The following is a 16,393-nucleotide window of genomic DNA, read 5'->3' on the forward strand; positions in this document are numbered from 1 at the left end:
TCTAACTTAGTAAAAGAAGCAGAGTATCACAGAAATGGATACTCTTTATTTTGAGAACCAAAGGTTAAGAACAAATGGTTCACATTGGTGGATATCCCCAAGATTGAAAAGATTAGGAAAGAGGACGAAGTAAATCAATAAGTTGGGGCGAACTTGGATTTTTTAAAAATGTTACGTTAAATTTTGAGGATTAAGAGTGCCAAGATTTCTAGGACCTGGAATTGGAGCAGGAGTAAATCTTTCCTGCAGATATGGGAAGAGGGAAGAGTATAAGACTAAACATGATCTGGGATCGCTTGAGCACAAGGGTAAAAAGATTTGAGAGTAAAACACAGAAATATTGACAAAATAGAAGAAAGATTAATAGCTTTTACATTGACACAAGACTTACACTTTCACTGCTAGCTCTTCACATATTGCCTTGTCCAACTAGTAATAATTCCCTAATAACTTATGGCTGGTTTCTGGGTAGATTAGATTTAAAATTGACTCTTCGATCACTAACCTTGGCTCATCTGGTAAATTTTCTCTGAGACAAAACCCAGAACATGCTGGAAATACTTTGCTGATGCATTAATATTTGTAGAAAGAATAGACAAGAAAAACACTTGATGTGGACTCAAGATGAGATCCAAAATCCTTTTTGGGGTTGCTGCCTTGTGTTTCAAATACCAGAGTTGTCTTAATTGAGTTTGAAAACAACTCTGGAGAAGGAGCTGAGTTTCTTGTTGGGCGACTTTTTTTCTTGTAACCTGTCCAGGAGAACAGAGGTGTTTGTACTTCCCTAAACATGGGAATGAAGTTAAGCCAACTTTACAGAGGTTAGGTTATTCAAGATAAAGGTCCTTTGGAGAAAAGGACAACTGCTTTAGGAATCCATTCTTCACCATGGGAGAGATTTGGAAAAGTGGCAGTATGGAAAACAGTGTTAGTTTAAGCGCTAAGAGCAGAACCTATTTTTGGGGAGATGGAATCAATTTGCTGGGCTATGTAGGAAATGTGGAGAATTGCAAAGTACTGAAATCCCCACTGAAGAGTTGCCAGTAAGCAGTAGAAACCCATACTCATTTACTACAAAAATGTTGCTTAGGGTTGCATCAAAAGTGGAGTATTAGAGAGAAGTGCTCATCAAATGTAGTAAAAATCCTGGAAGATGGGTATTGACTAAATAACTTCCTTATTTCTGTTGCGCTCCAAGCTATTTTCTTGCGGACATTACAGAGAGTCAGTGAGACGTGGTTTAGGGGAGTGATGTAAGTGGAGCACAGATTACAGACGTCAAACTTGAAATTAATTCCTTTATTCCCTTATGCCTTGTGTTTTAAAAAGGAATTTTGATGGGGTAATTTCTCATTTAGAAGTCCAGTAAAATACATGAGTGATCCTTAACCATTTTCTATGCATATTTGACCTCCAGACTCGCCCTCTTATTTGCATTAGCTTACGAATTTGCTTTCTTTGCTTTTCCAGTGATAGTCTTTTAGGGTGTTTTTGCAGTCTTGTTTATAGTATAGAGTCAGAGTCATTCAGCATGGTCCTTTGGCCGACAAAGATGCCCACTAAGCTAGTCCCATTTGCCCGCGTTTGACTTATATCCCTATACTTTAAAACTGCTACAATTAGTTTGTTCTGAAGTTGATGGTGTCTGAATTATGCTTTCTTTTGCACTGGATTCAACTGTTTAAAATATTTAAATCTTCAGATTTGGATCATGTATTTATTCTCATTAGGTGAGGATGTTCTGCTTTGCAGTCAGCCTAATGTTAGGACTTTCATTTTTATTCTGTCTTCCTAAAAGTGATAATAACTAATGTCCTCCCCTTCTGTCTAATTAAGTTACCTGAGTACTGACTAATTACTAAAAGTAAAGGATGTGGTAGGGTAGATGGTTAGGGGCATATGTGTGGGGTACATCACAATTGTCTATTGTCTGTTCTGTGCAATGTTCATACAAGTGTACTGCAGGGATGCTGGATCGTGATTTTTCTTTCCTCCGCTGTTTTCTTCGATCCTTCCTTCACAGTTAAATCTTGTCTGGACTGTTCTTAGCACCCCTACCAGCTCTGCTTGTGATCCGCATGGCTTACTGACTTACTGCCCTAATCGTTTGTTTACCAAGAGGACTTCCGTGCATGCTTGATGCTCATTAGAGTTTAGGTTTTGAAGGCATAAAATGAGTATTGACTATCTCCATTATTGGATCACTGGATGGATTTCATTTATAAAGGGCTTGATAAGATCATTTTAAACCAGTGCTGCACTTAGAATTGCTCTTCCTTTTCTGTTGGGAAAGCTGAATTGCCTGTTTGATTTTTAGCTGCTTGGATTAGCTTTAAACTGATTTAAAATGTTCTACTCTTTGGTACATGAAGTCTATTTCAGCAGTACAGTGAGCAGTAATTATGATCTTCTAGAAGTTGATGTTGTTACAGTTCATCCACAATTTGTTTTCCATTTGTTGATTGATGGGTGGTTAATTTATTAAATCGTAGTTAGGCAGCACAGAAACAGGCCCTTTGGCCCAACTCGTCCATGCTAACCAAGATGCCTACCTAAAGCTAGTCCCATTTGTATGCGTTTGGCCCATGTCCCTCTAAACCTTTCTTATCCATGTCCACTGTCTTTTAAATGTTGTAATTGTACCTGCCTCTACCACTTCCTCTGGCAGCTCGTTCCATATACCCACCACCCTCCATGTGAGAAACTTGCCCCTCAGGTCCCCTTTAAACCCTTCCCCTCTCACCTTAAACCCATGACCTCTAGTTTTTAGATTCCCCTACCCAAGGAAAAAGACTGTGACCATCCACCTCATCTACACCCCTCATGATTTTTTAAACCTCTGTAACGTCACCTCTCAGCCTCCTTTCCTCCAGGGAAAACAGTCCCAACATATTTCAGTCTCTCCATATTACTCAAGCCCTCCAATCCCGGCAACATCCTTGTGAATTTTTTCTGCAACCTCTCTAGCTTAATCACATTCTTCTGTAGCACGGCAACCAGAACTGCACACAATACTCCAAGTGTACAAAGTAATGTTCCCTTTCCTTCAAATACTCAGGCACTATGTAGGTCAGGTCCAGGTTTAAATCTTCAGTCCTTGCTTAGTTAGTTGATCACACTGGGTTATTAGTAGTATGCTTGCAATTTGTTTCATGGCTTCTTGTTTCAGGTGGGGAGACTCAATGATATTGGCAGTTCACTTCCAACATGGCTATTAGGTGTGAAGGTGGAATTGTAGGTGATTTTTTTTTTCCCTCTCCTCTGAATTTAAATAAGGTTCATGCCAATAATGGGTAGTTGGATGGGGTACCAAAAGTTATCCACAGCTGTGAAATGGTAGTTCAGTGAGGGTTCCGTTACCATTGGAGGAAAGGGGTGGAGAAAATTACTAAGAATGAAATGAAAAGGTTTAAATATCTGGTCAATTATTTTAAGGTTAGACTGTTATTTCAAATGATGTGCATTTGATAACAATAGTCCATCTTTGAATTGTAAGATTGATATTTTTAAAGAGATTAGAGAGGGTTTTTTTCCTGAGACACTGGTGATTGAGAATGATGATGCAAGGGAAATAGAATTGGTAACAGGCTATTTGGAAATGGTGGAAGAGTTAACAATGAACAGTAGAACACAGGAACAGGTCCTTCAGCTCACAATGTCTGTGCTGAACACAATGCCGAATTAAACTAAATCTCTTCTGCTTGTACATGATCCATATCTCTCTATTCCCTGCATATTTGTGTGTCTATCGAACTGCTTCTTAAACGCCACCATCATATCTGTTTCTACCACTACCCCTGGCAGCACGTTCCAGGCACCCACCACTCTCTATGTAACAAAAAAAGTGCTTTCCCCTTCTCACCTTAAGTGCATGTCCTCCAGTACTTGACATTTCTACCCTGGGAAAAAGATTCTGACTGTCTACCCTATCTATGCCTCTCATAATTCTATAAACTTCTATCAGGTCTACCCTCAGCTTCTGACGCTACAGAGAAAACAACCCACATTTGTTCAACCTCTCCTTGTAGCTCATACCCTCTAATCCAGGCAGACTTCCAGTTAACCTCTTCTGTACCCTTTCCAAAGCCTCCACATTCTTCCTATGATGGGGCAACCAGAATTGCATATAATATTCCCAGTGCAGCCTAACCAAGTTTTATATAGTTGCAACGTGACTTCCTGACTCTTATACTCAGTGCCCTGACCAATGAAGGCAAGCATGCCATATGCCGCCTTTACCTCCCTATCTACTTGCGCGACCACTTTCAGTGAGCTTTGGACTTGGATCCCAAGATCCCAGTTGGAAGCTTGTTGCTGTATTATGATGTTTAACTGTGCAGGTAGGTTGCATGAATCTACAAAGGAGTTACATTTATTCTTTAATTTTCTTGCTGGAAGTACATCATTTGTTGTGGCTATGTAGTTCTAACAGGATATCCTGGTTGACTGGCGGTTTATGGTTGATCATGCTTCAAATCAGGTTTATTATTTTGAGAAATATGTGCATTTTCTGCATGATTTATCTTGTCAGTAGTGATTGTGTTGATACTCATTAGCATTCCAGTGGACCTCATTATTTTCTTATATCCAGCAGCTATCCTCTTTTGTAACAGATTGGCTTAAACCCAGGCCATTTGGGCATACAGTAGGAATTATCAGGACCAGTCTCTATCTTGTATGTGCAAACAAGATTGCATGGTTTATATTAAATAGTACAAGTCAGCAATGAAAAGTAGTAAGCTGATGTTTGTCTGAAGCTCATCAAAGGATAATTCCTGAGTGATGTTAGCTTTTTAATCTGGTATGTTTTATAAATGACTAAATATGCAAAGCCTGTGTACTGTATTTATTTGTAATGGAAATGCTTGGGTTACTAAATTAGGGAAATTTTAGCCTTTTAAATGTTGAACACTAGCATACTGGAGATGCTTTTTCTTAATCCACTGACGTGTTTTCATTGAAGTAGGAGTTAGTTAAATATTGGAGGGTGTTTGTGAATTACTTTGTAATTTCGTTGCACTAAATATGCCATGAGAAGGAACGTAAAATTAAATCGTCTGTGTATTTCTTAGTGAGTTTAAGTCTTCCATAATGGTCATATTGAAGACGCAACTTCATGTAAAGGACTGATCATGAGGACACCAGGCCAAATTTGCATAAGTAACCTTTTCTGACTCGAGTCAGAGATGGTACTAAAGAATTGTACAGTATCTTAAGGTAGTCAGCAGCAGCGCTGGTCTCTTCATCTAACCGGAATGTAAATGTTGCCCAAATTACTGTGCCTGAAAATTCTTATGGTCTCAATTACTTTCTCAATGAGCAGTTCTCATGTTTAACTATCACATTAATGCAAATCGTACCAATAAGTGTGAGAAGATGGACACCCCATGCTGGCTAATGTAATAGGTTCATGAGTAGTTTCAAAGACTTACAGAATTTTATTCCAGTAATTTAGGTTTGTGAGCGTAATGAGCATTTCTGTTTATATTTCAGATTGCCAGCATCTTTTGTAAAAAAAATCATAATGGATAAGTTGAGAATTCTTTTCCTCCTAGGTCGTAGAGTTTACAACTTTGAGTCCAAATGTCGGGGGTGCCTCTGAATAAAATATTAATTCATACTCACATCCATCTATTCCATTTGATTTAGATGGGAGCTAAAAAACCTCATAGCACTTTTAAATGTGGTATAATTTTTTAGATATATTTATGGAAAGTGGATTTTGGTAGCAAGATCAGTATTTACCTCTTTTCCTCAAGTACCCTGGAAAAGGTGGAATGGCAATATATTTTATCTTTCAAGTCATTGTAGTGTGTGATATGGAGGGCAAAATGAAAGTGGTGGTGTTTTCTGCATCTTCTGTTCTTCTGCATGATGGAGGTTGTGGATGTGGGAGGTGTTGGAGTAATCTAGGCAAGTAACTCCAGTGCCAGTGATGAAAAGAGTTAATGTTTACAGTAGGTACCAATCAAGTGGCTGGTTTGCCCCTTGATATATGAGTGACTTGACTAACATTCTTCACTTGATACCATGCACAAAAATGGATCAGTTGTTATTATTTTCTGGGATATTCCTGCTGCAGAAAAGCCTTCTTGTTTAATTTGTAGCACCTAGTGCAGTGTGAAGTGTTTTGCATTGTCTTAACGTGATAATGCACAATAGAAATATGTAAATGTTATAATTTGTAATTTTAAATTTTCCCAATCCTGGTTTTGACATGGGTTTAAATTATCAGTTACATTTGAATAAAGTGAAAGCACAGACCACTATATTGGACTGTTATCTTGCATTATTTAAGAAAAAGATAATTAATTTGTGTTGTACGTTGGATGTATTTGTTCAATTTTATCATTAGCCACATTAGATGTAAAAGTGATGTTCAATTTCCTGAAAAATCAGCATCCAGGGGAGTAACTTGATTTAGCTTATCATTGTAAACACATGGATATCAGAGCAGTGAGCAAGAACAATGATAGTTCAGCCAGGATGCCCACTCTGATCCCCAGGCAGTAATCCTTACGAGAAAGAGGATTTGTCTGGAGGTCAAATGAGGATAGGATCAGGTGTAATTGCAGTATCTTCCAAAAACTGCTCAATGATCACTATGCTAAAATTAGTCATTTGGATGAGGCACCCTTCCATCCATGGACAGTCTTCCAGTTTCACCTTGAAGGATTAAAAGAAGCCAACTACTATTAAGAGTAAGTTTGCTCAATTGGCTGTAAAGTGCTTTGGGACATTGAATTGCAAAAGCTGCCATATAAAAGGATACCTTTTATGTGTTTTTCTTCCTGCATTTCTAGTGATTCTTTTCATGAAGTTTGTCATTCACAAGCTACCTACTTCATCTTTGTGTTGCTTTTTTCAGAACTAAATTTAGAGCATATTTTAGTCATTTTAGGTTTAAATGACCTTGACTGGTGCAGATTTATTCCAGAAAATGTTAATCTAAATTCTAATTCTCATTTAGTGTCTCAAAATTTTCACAAGCAGTGATGGAAATGTTTGAACATTGTATGTTCATCAGACAAAAGAAACAAAATACAGGATGCCTGAAAGGGAAGAAAGTTATTGTTGCAGGTAAATCTTTGTTTAGGTAAAATTGCAGCTGTGTATGCAGGAAAGGTAATGTGTAATTGTAGAACTGCGCAGAACATGTCTCATTATCAGTACTGTTGGAAGTGTTAACAAAAATAAAGAGAGTGCTTAACTGAAGTAGAAATAAATTGCTTGCAACTGTATTAAAGTTCTTGGTCCTGAAGCTGGAGAATGCACTTCTATTGTAGCCGGAGAGAGTATGTACACTTCTCATTAGTAATTGAAAGGCTTGACCTTTCATAACAATCCTAGATGATTTTCATATCAGAGCATTAGTCGGATTTTAATACGTTTTACTGTTTTTTAGCTCTGTGATTAATTTGCCAACAACATGCAACCTCAAGGCGCTGTCTACACTTTGGTTTTCTTTCCAGCACATCATGAAAAATGCCAATCTACATTCAGATGGATTTCTTTTTCCCCCCAGAAGTTAAACCTTATTACAGAGTGTGGATCTTAGCCCCAGTTTCTCACCTGAATAAATGGAGTTTGTTTTCATAAAAACACTTCCAGTTTATGTTTTACTGTTATGCTGCTGTGTGTGTAATATAGTTAGAGGTAGTAATATTACATTTACACTAAAGTAAACAAGGCCATGATGAGAAATCCTGAACAAATCCATGCTTTAAATTTTGATCTCAGCGAAGGAAAACAATTCAAATTTCCTTGCTTTCTAAAACTGATAACCGTTTAACTGCTAAATTTGGATGAGTACTCAAAATAAGTTGCCTAGGTATGAACACTCACTCAGGGTGAGTACTCACAGAATTAAGTACCTTCATTTAGAAAGAGTCAGATTAAGCAAGGGCGGTACGCTTGGATTTGTTAAAGAAGGGTTATGTCTGACTGGCCAATGATTAATTTTTTTTTTGAGAAGATAGCAAGGGAGATTGATGAAGGCAGTGTGTTTGATGTTGCCTATGTGGATCTCAGTAAGTCTTCTGCCAAGGCCCTGCATAGCAGAGTGGTTGGGAAAGTAAAAGCATTGGGATCCAAGGGAGAATGACAGATTGGATCCAAAAATTATTTACTGGCAGAAAGCAGAGGGTAATGACTGAAAGGCGTTTTTGTGACTAGAAGGCTGTTACCAAAGGGGTTCCATAAGGCTTTGTACTTGATCTCTTGCTTTTTGTTGTAATAGTTAATGATTTAGAATTAAATGTAGGGGGTGTTAAAGTCTGCAGTTAATGCGACTTTTCCACATGGCCAATTTTTATAAGAGTCACAGAGTTGGACAGTACAGAAACAGGCCCTTCAGCCCAACTCATCCATGCCAACTGAACTGCCTTCCTGAGCTAGTCCCATTTGCCTGCATTTGGCCCATATCCCTCTTAACCTTTCCTATCGATGAGCCTGTCCAAAGATCTTTTAAACGTTGTAATTGTACCTGCCTCTACCACTTCCCTTGGCAGCTCATTCCACATACCCACCACCCTCTGTGTGGAGAAACTTTAAATCTTCCCCCCCTTTCACCGTAAACCCATGCCCCCTAGTTTTAGATTCCCCTACCTCGGGAAAAAGATTGTGACCATCCACCTTATCTATCCCCTCATGATTTTACAAACTTCTATAATGTCATCCCTCAGCCCCTTTTGCTCCAGGGAAAACAGTCCCAGCCTATCCAGTCTCTCCTCAGTCCTGCTATCATCCTTGTGAATCTTTTCTGCACCCTTCCTAGCTTAATCACATCTATTTCAGGAGGATATAGATGGTTTGGTCAATTGGGCAGAAATGTAGTAAATGCAATTTAATTCAGTGTTGTATGAGGTATTGCATCTGGGAAAGTGCAACAAGGCAAGGGAATACACATTAAATGGTGGATATAAACGAATGTGGAGGGGCAGAAGAACCTTGGAATATAATAAGCTCTTTGACTTCAAATGGAACCTGCGTTATAAATTTTCTATAGCTCTGCATATGTAGCAGGACAGGACAGGGCAGTAAAGTGGTTAAAAAGAAAATCGGATGCTTTCTTCTAAGACATGAAATACAAGGGTAATGAGGTTATGTTGGCTTGTCAGGCCGCATCTCGCGTTTTATCAACATCTTGGGTCATCACGTTGCAGAAAAGATGTCATTGCACCAGAGAGGGTGCAAAGGAGACTTATGAGGATGTTGCCAGAACTGGAAAATTGTAGTGATGAGGATTGATTGGATAGGTTGTGGTTGTTTTCTTTGGAATGGAGGAGGTTGAGGGAGACTTGAGCTTCACCAAATTTTAGCTGCACATGGATGTGTATTTGAAGACCTGCAGGGCGATGGGCCAAGTTTGGAAGGTGGCATTAGGTTGAATAGCTTTTTGACTTTGAAACAGACGTGGTTGGCCAAATGGCTACCCGTGTTGTAAATTTTTTGTGGTTCTTTTGAAGTTGTATCTGATTTTGACATTTCTCCTTAAACAAGAAACAGAAGAATTAAAATGCCTAATTGAGGGCTAACATTTATAGCACAGAGTAATAAAAATACAACAGTTTAAATTTAGTGCAACACACATAGGAGCTGGAGGAACTCAGCGGGTCAGGCAGCATCTGTTGAGGGAAATGGACAGTCGACGATTCAGGTCGAGACCCTCCGGTCCTGAGGGTTTGGAGTGTTGCGACCCGAAACGTTGACTGTCCATTTCCCTCCATAGATGCTGCCTGACCTGCTGAGTTCCTCCAGCTCCTTTGTGTGTTGCTTCAGATTTCCAGCATCTGCAGTCTCTTGTGTCTCCAGTTTAAATTCAGTGATTGTTTGTGCTAATGCTGATTTTCACGTTATTAAGATTGTTAAATTCTCAGACCAGAGCGTAATTGAAAATACATTGTTCTGGCCTGAGTATTATGTGGTGATTAAATATTGGGAGGAGGATAGGCATTTTTGATGCTTGTTCTAACCAGTTTCCCAAAAGAATTTCCAACTAATAATCCATTCACCATCATTTGATAACGTTGTGCATTACTGACTGATTTTTGTTTTGACATCCTGCTTGTATGGGCTCCAGGGAATTTATGGTGGTGAAGATCTCTTGCTGGTCAATTTGAGTGCATTTTTTGCAGAATTACTAAAGTAGTTAAAATGTAGGTAGCAGATGGCATGTTGCAATTTTATTCATAAAAATGTGCTATCTGTATTAGTAAAGAACAGTGGGCAATGAAGCATTATCCTTGAAGGAGAGTAGAAACATTGAGGTGGAAGGCGTGGAGGATAAGCAGGTTTAGATGTATGTGATTGGTTAAAATAGTCTATTTGGGATTGTTTTTGGAATTGACATATGATTATCCAGCCTAATCTCCAGTGTAATAAACAGGAGCAAATAAAGCAAATATTGCTTCTTGGACTCTGTTAGCAAGCGGAGCCACTATCAACAAAGACCATCTGTTCTGGGAAGCAGGTTGGTTAGTCAGATTCAGTACGGCTGGCAATACCCTCTATAACCAGCCACGGAGCCCTTAGGACCTATAAGGTGACTGAAATGATCAGTGGTAGAACCCACATTTATCACAAATCTCCAACACTAAGCATAGTGGTCTTTTTCCCACCAACCAGACTGTTCAGATTAGATTTAAATCAATTTTGCATGGAGTCCAATGGATTGCCAGTATTAATTTTAACATTGTTATTGTGTACTGACTGGCGATTCTTAATTTATTAAACACACATACCTATTGTGACATTTGGTGACATTTTGCTGAGTAGCATTACTGTGCAAAGTTACATGCCATAAATGTTTATCTTTTGATGTTATTTCAGTAAATTCTCCTATAAATCCAAGATGAAAGCTGATCTCGGAAAAAATCCTGCATTTGAAGAGACAATATCAGTTGGCCTAATTTGCAATTTGCTTTCAGCTCTTATAGCCAAGGTTTGACTATTTTGAATATTTAAAATTCTGAATTCTGCTTTAAGCTAATTGAGCTTGTGGCATGCTGTGTGGCTGTAGAACAAGAGGGTAAAGTTTTCCATTAAAATCAGTTTTGCATTGCAGGCACTTAATCCTAATGAGTCCTTTTGGGTAAAATTTTGAATGATTAAAAGGTCATTTTTTTATGTGTTTGGCAGAGATTGTGTGCAATGTCTGTAACATTAACTGCTGCATGTGTTTACACAGCTTGAATAGCGAACTGTCAGCAATCTCCTCCTTGTGTGCAATGTTAGTTGCAGCCTGAATTAGGGACAGATATTGTTTCCAAAAATTATCATTTGTCATAATTGCACTGCATATTTTTGAGCATTTTATTTGAACATTGTAAATTATTGAATCTGTAAAATAAATTTGTGTACAGTAAGCTTATGAAAATCACTGCAATACTGCTCTCCATTCTGAAGTCGATGTTTATTTTTATGGGGCGATGAGAGGATTTACTGAAATTAAGCTCCCCTTGGGTTAAAAGCACAACAAATTTCAACAATTAAAATAACAAATTACATTCCAGGTTCAAAAGCAAATAGTGTATTTGTTTCGTACAAATGTCCATTACAGAAGCAAAATAATTGGCTAATTGGAGGGAGCACTGCCCACTGCCTCAAGGTTGGGGTTAATGCCACAAGTTTAAATATAGATGGGCTTTCAGGCTCATGTGGTGTTGATTATACACCACACATCTGCTTTTAAATATTGAGTGGAAAGGAGATTACTGTAAATCATTTGTTGAATAAATATTCTGTTATGGTTTTCCTCATTGTAAGTAATACACATGAACTGGCTCAATTTGGATGAAAAGCTGTACCTTTAATTTTGAAAATGTTTTCATTAGAAAATCCTCTATGTAGTCTGCAATTTACTAAATTGGGTATGTAGACAGCATTCCCAGACTGCTTTTGTTGCATTTCATGGATTTAAAACAGATAAAATAATGCATTTGCTTCAATCTCAATACTTGGAAAAAAAATATAGGTTTGTGTACACGTAGTATTTAGACATACTTAGCATAGTTCTGTTATTGAACCCCCAGTAGAAATTGAAATTGGGAAGCTTTGGCAGAAAGGAAAAAAAAAACTTTTACAGAGCTCCCTTAAATTCATTTTCCAGCCATAATATAAAAGTGGATTTTGCTGTGCCTGGACTTGGAGCCCACGGGGTTTTGTGTCTAACTCTTGTATCCGTGCATTTCATAATTGCTATGCAACCTGTAGATATAAGTTGTTTTCGTACAACTGCAAGACCTCTTAGATATCTTAAAATGAATGCTGGCACCTCATCCCTTGAAACAAAATGCACGATAATAAACTGCTAGTTGCCAGATGCCTTTATGAAGTCTCATAAAATTCGCTTCATGCAGCAGATTTTTTTTTGCTGTAGCTGAAAAACATGGTACATTTATTTCTTTCAGCTTTGCGCACAGGCAAAATTTTTGGATTGTTCAAAGAAAATTGTGTATTGATTCATTAAATATATTAATTTCTTGCAGCTATCTGATTTATGATTGCTGTTAATGACGTGCACTTGAGAAACACAAATGACCAACACACTGGAAAGCATCTCTGATCTCTAAGGAATACATGATTGAAACCATGTGGTACTTTAAAAGCTATTGCGATTTTGAAGTACACTCATTCTACATGACTTTCTGAAGCTGGATGCAGTAATTTTGTTTATGTTAACATGAGTGCTGCAAATACCAAGTTTACCTTGTGCAATTTTGTTTTATATTTATTTGAACTGAGAAAAGCACACCTTGAAATTGCTTTGTTTTATTAGAAATCTAATAATTGTGATCAAGTTTTTGCTTTACACGTTTAATTTGCCATGAATTCTTGAGAGGTGAAGCCTTTTCAAAATAACATTTTTTTCTTTTGCGGCATTAAGGATTTGGATTCTTCCCTGAACGAGCTGTAGATGTATTACTGGAAAGTGATTTATTAGTCTAAAAATTGGAGCAGTGAACCTGTGCATGCTTACTGGTCTAATATTACACTAATAAACTAGTGTGTTTACTACACTGAAATTTAAATTATATACTACTCAATAAAGACCTTGGTTCCTATCAGCTGATCAAATTGTGCCTTGGGGTTGGAAGCATAATACAGAAAGCATAGCCTTCCTGTCACATGCTTACGAGTCACATTGAAAAGCTCACAAAGCCACAGTGATTGCAATACAAGCAGAAGATGCACACTCTGGTGAAACTCCAGAGGAAAGCTTCATAAAGGTAACCTATTTAGCGAGCTCAAGAAAACAGTGTTTAAAAGTTGTAACGTATTTCATATTGCTGGAATATGGCACTATGGTTCTTTGTCAATTGAACTCCTGAAGATTTAAGCTTCGTCATGCACTTCTACTCACTCTGTCTTCAGTTACATCGTCAGGTCCTCAGAACAGTGAAAGATTTTCGGTGGAACGATTGAATTGGCTTTTTATGCCTGCCGATGATGCTTTCTACAGTAAATGCATAATGTCCACTCAGAGAGTGATGTGTAAATAAATAAGCACGTCACTCAAATGGTAGAAAATGTCGACTGACCCACATTTAATTTTGACTGTGTTTTTCTTTCCAAGCTGCTGCCAGACCTGCTGAATATTTCCAATATCTTCTGTATTTGATTTGAATTTTCAGTTTCTACTGTTTTGCTTTTGGGGGTAAATGCAAATTGATCGCTTTTGTTTCAATTAATCGGTGAAGTGGCTCTTGCCACTGGTCAGGAATGTGTAAGAAAGGAAAAAATTATGGGAAGTGGCCATTATTGCCCTCAGCCAAAGGAAGTCTGATTCAGATCCCAGAATTCAAAGTCGCAAGGACAAGTGTATCATGGAATCCACAGTGGCAGTTTTGGAGAAGCAGGTGAAAGCTTGGGAACTGTTCTCTTTTCATTGTGAAGATATTCGGTTTGGGTAAACTCTTACTGCCCCTCAAAAATCTGGGGGAGTTGGTGCAAGTCATGCTGGGCCATACCCACATTCATAGCAGATCTCCAAAATGAACAGCTTTCACCGCTTGTTGAAACAGTGTAGGGAAGAAAAGTTGGCAAGTCCAGTCTGTATCTTTGGGGTTACAGCTGGGTAGTGGGGTTGGGAAAGTGCTGTGGCTGAATGAGATGGTGCTTCCTCTTGCCAGAGGGGCAGTGCAGTAGTGAATCTGGTCACATACCAGGCCCTTCCTGAGGATCATTCCGGATGTGGTCGCCTTGGCCGCTTGTAGCAGTTAATTTAGACTAGTGCATACCAAGGGAATCCACCTATTTTTTTTGTACAGAACTATTGATGTACATCGAAAAATATCCTTTTTATTGGGGGAAAAAGTCTTGCGTACGTATTCATAAAGCACACTTGCAAAAAAAGTGTAATGAAACTGCAAGTTTATAATCCTTACTTCTAAAGTTGGAGCATGTTTATTTGTTTAGTTTGTATATTTTCAGTGAGGGGATTTTTTTTATATATGAATTTATTCTCCAGCCATGGGTTAGCAAATTATTTTCAGACGTGTGCCAAACCAACCAAATGATGGCCGTTTTCTCTTTTAACTCTTGTTTTTACTCAGTAAAAATAGCATTTAAATTTTACTGAGGTGAATTTTTTCAACATTGGACTCTTCTACATGTGGTAAAGGTGAAAAAAACTGAGAATATACTTAGACACCACCAAAATGCTGCAGGTAAACCTGAACTGTGCAAAAAAATAAATTATTTTCTTTCTGTTTTTTGGTGGGGGGATGTGAAATGTGTGATTTTGGTGTTTCCAGTTACCCAAGTAAAGAAAACGTTCTGTCAGCTGACATAAGTTTAGTGATATAAAAATGAGTTAGTAGGTCGCTAATAATATAGATTGATTTGTTCCTAAAAGTTTGCCATGTCTCTGTCTGTTCTTTGTAATCACTTTGCCAAGATTGGCAAACTTTCGCTTACCTATTTTAGTGTGATCGTATTTAACTTGGTAAAACTCATTACTTCTCGTTACTACCATCGGAGAGGAAGTACAGGAGCCTGAAGACCCACACTCAACGTTTCAGGTACAGCTTCTTCCTCTCCGCCATCAGATTTCTGAATGATCCATGAACACTACCTTGTTATTCCTCTTCCACATTATTTATTTATTTTTGTAACTTTTTGTAATTTCTATGTCTTTATGTCTTGCACTGTACTGCTGCCACAAGACCACAAACTGCACGACATATGTCAGTGATAATAAACCTGATTCTGATTCTAAAACTTTGATGCTCCAATGAAGTATTTTAGGATGTTTTATTCTACTAAAGGTGCTGTATAAATGCAGATGTCAGTAACATCTGTGCCGACCAGGATAAAATATGATCTGACCCAAATCTGAAATGTTAAGTGCTCCTCCTTCCATTGATGCTGCCTAACCCTCTGTGTGTTTCCAATACTTTCTATTTTTAAAATACGTCTACTGTTGGCTAAGCTGTATACTCCCCACTTCCAATAGTTCAATGGCTGGCTGGCCATGTGCTGTCTCGGCACACAGATGAGACAGGTTTCATGTCTGAGGCACTAGCCAGCTGTAATTGTCAAACCTGCTCCCGGTAAGAGCAAGTACCTTCAGGAGAGGAGAAAATTGAATTTAATTTCTGTTCGTGACATTTTAAATAGACAAACAACTTTTTTAGGCAAATTAATAATGTTTGGTGTTTGTCTTGCAGTTTTTTTCTTTAAAAGTTGAAACTTGCTTTGGTGTTAAACATGATTGGTATGGTTAGGAAGCTCTCTTATACTTTGGCTGTGCTAGCTTTACTTTAAATAAGCTATTGCTGAGTAAAATCCGTTGTTTGACCTTTTGAGTTTAATGCTTAACCAGCCAGAGGTTGCCTGAATTTGTGCTGGTTTTGTAAGGCACGTGCCGTCTGAATGAGAGTTTTCATTAATCGCTGCTCTATATCTCTGTAAATGAATTATACGGGGTTGAAAGATACTGTTGAACTGTATTAATTAAACTAGACTTGTCAGAAGATAGTCTTTCACTGAGCTTGGGCAGGGCTGTCATTTGTTTACTGTGAGAGGCCACTTACATGTAAATACCTTTAACGTAGAAATGTCACAGTATGTTTCACAGAGTCTGGTAGTGAGAAATAAATGGAGGCTGACCTAAGCAAATGTTGCTGGAGACAATGGTCAAAGAGATGAGTTATACAGAGAGTGGGGTAAAAAGGCAGGGGTTGATGGGGATTTTTTTGTGGGCCTGAACATTTGTGTCATGGCTTCCAGTGGTTAGGGAGGATATGATGCAAATGGAGATGGCTTTGTTTTGGCACATATTCTGTTGATTTATTCCAGCTATTTAATTGAACATGCAAACAAATGATTTTAGTACCTTGAGAGAAACCTGAACCTCGTACACAAATTGTACTAAGATTCTTTTCAGTAC

At 38.1% G+C, this 16,393-nt stretch overlaps 1 protein-coding gene across 1 annotated transcript in view; it reads left to right on the forward strand.

The window, feature by feature from the left end:
- rerea (arginine-glutamic acid dipeptide (RE) repeats a) overlaps nt 1-16,393 on the forward strand; it is a 437,497-nt gene that overhangs the window by 76,875 nt on the left and 344,229 nt on the right.

The sequence above is a fragment of the Pristis pectinata genome, chromosome 26 (assembly GCF_009764475.1).
Source record: "Pristis pectinata isolate sPriPec2 chromosome 26, sPriPec2.1.pri, whole genome shotgun sequence".
NCBI lineage: Eukaryota > Metazoa > Chordata > Chondrichthyes > Rhinopristiformes > Pristidae > Pristis > Pristis pectinata.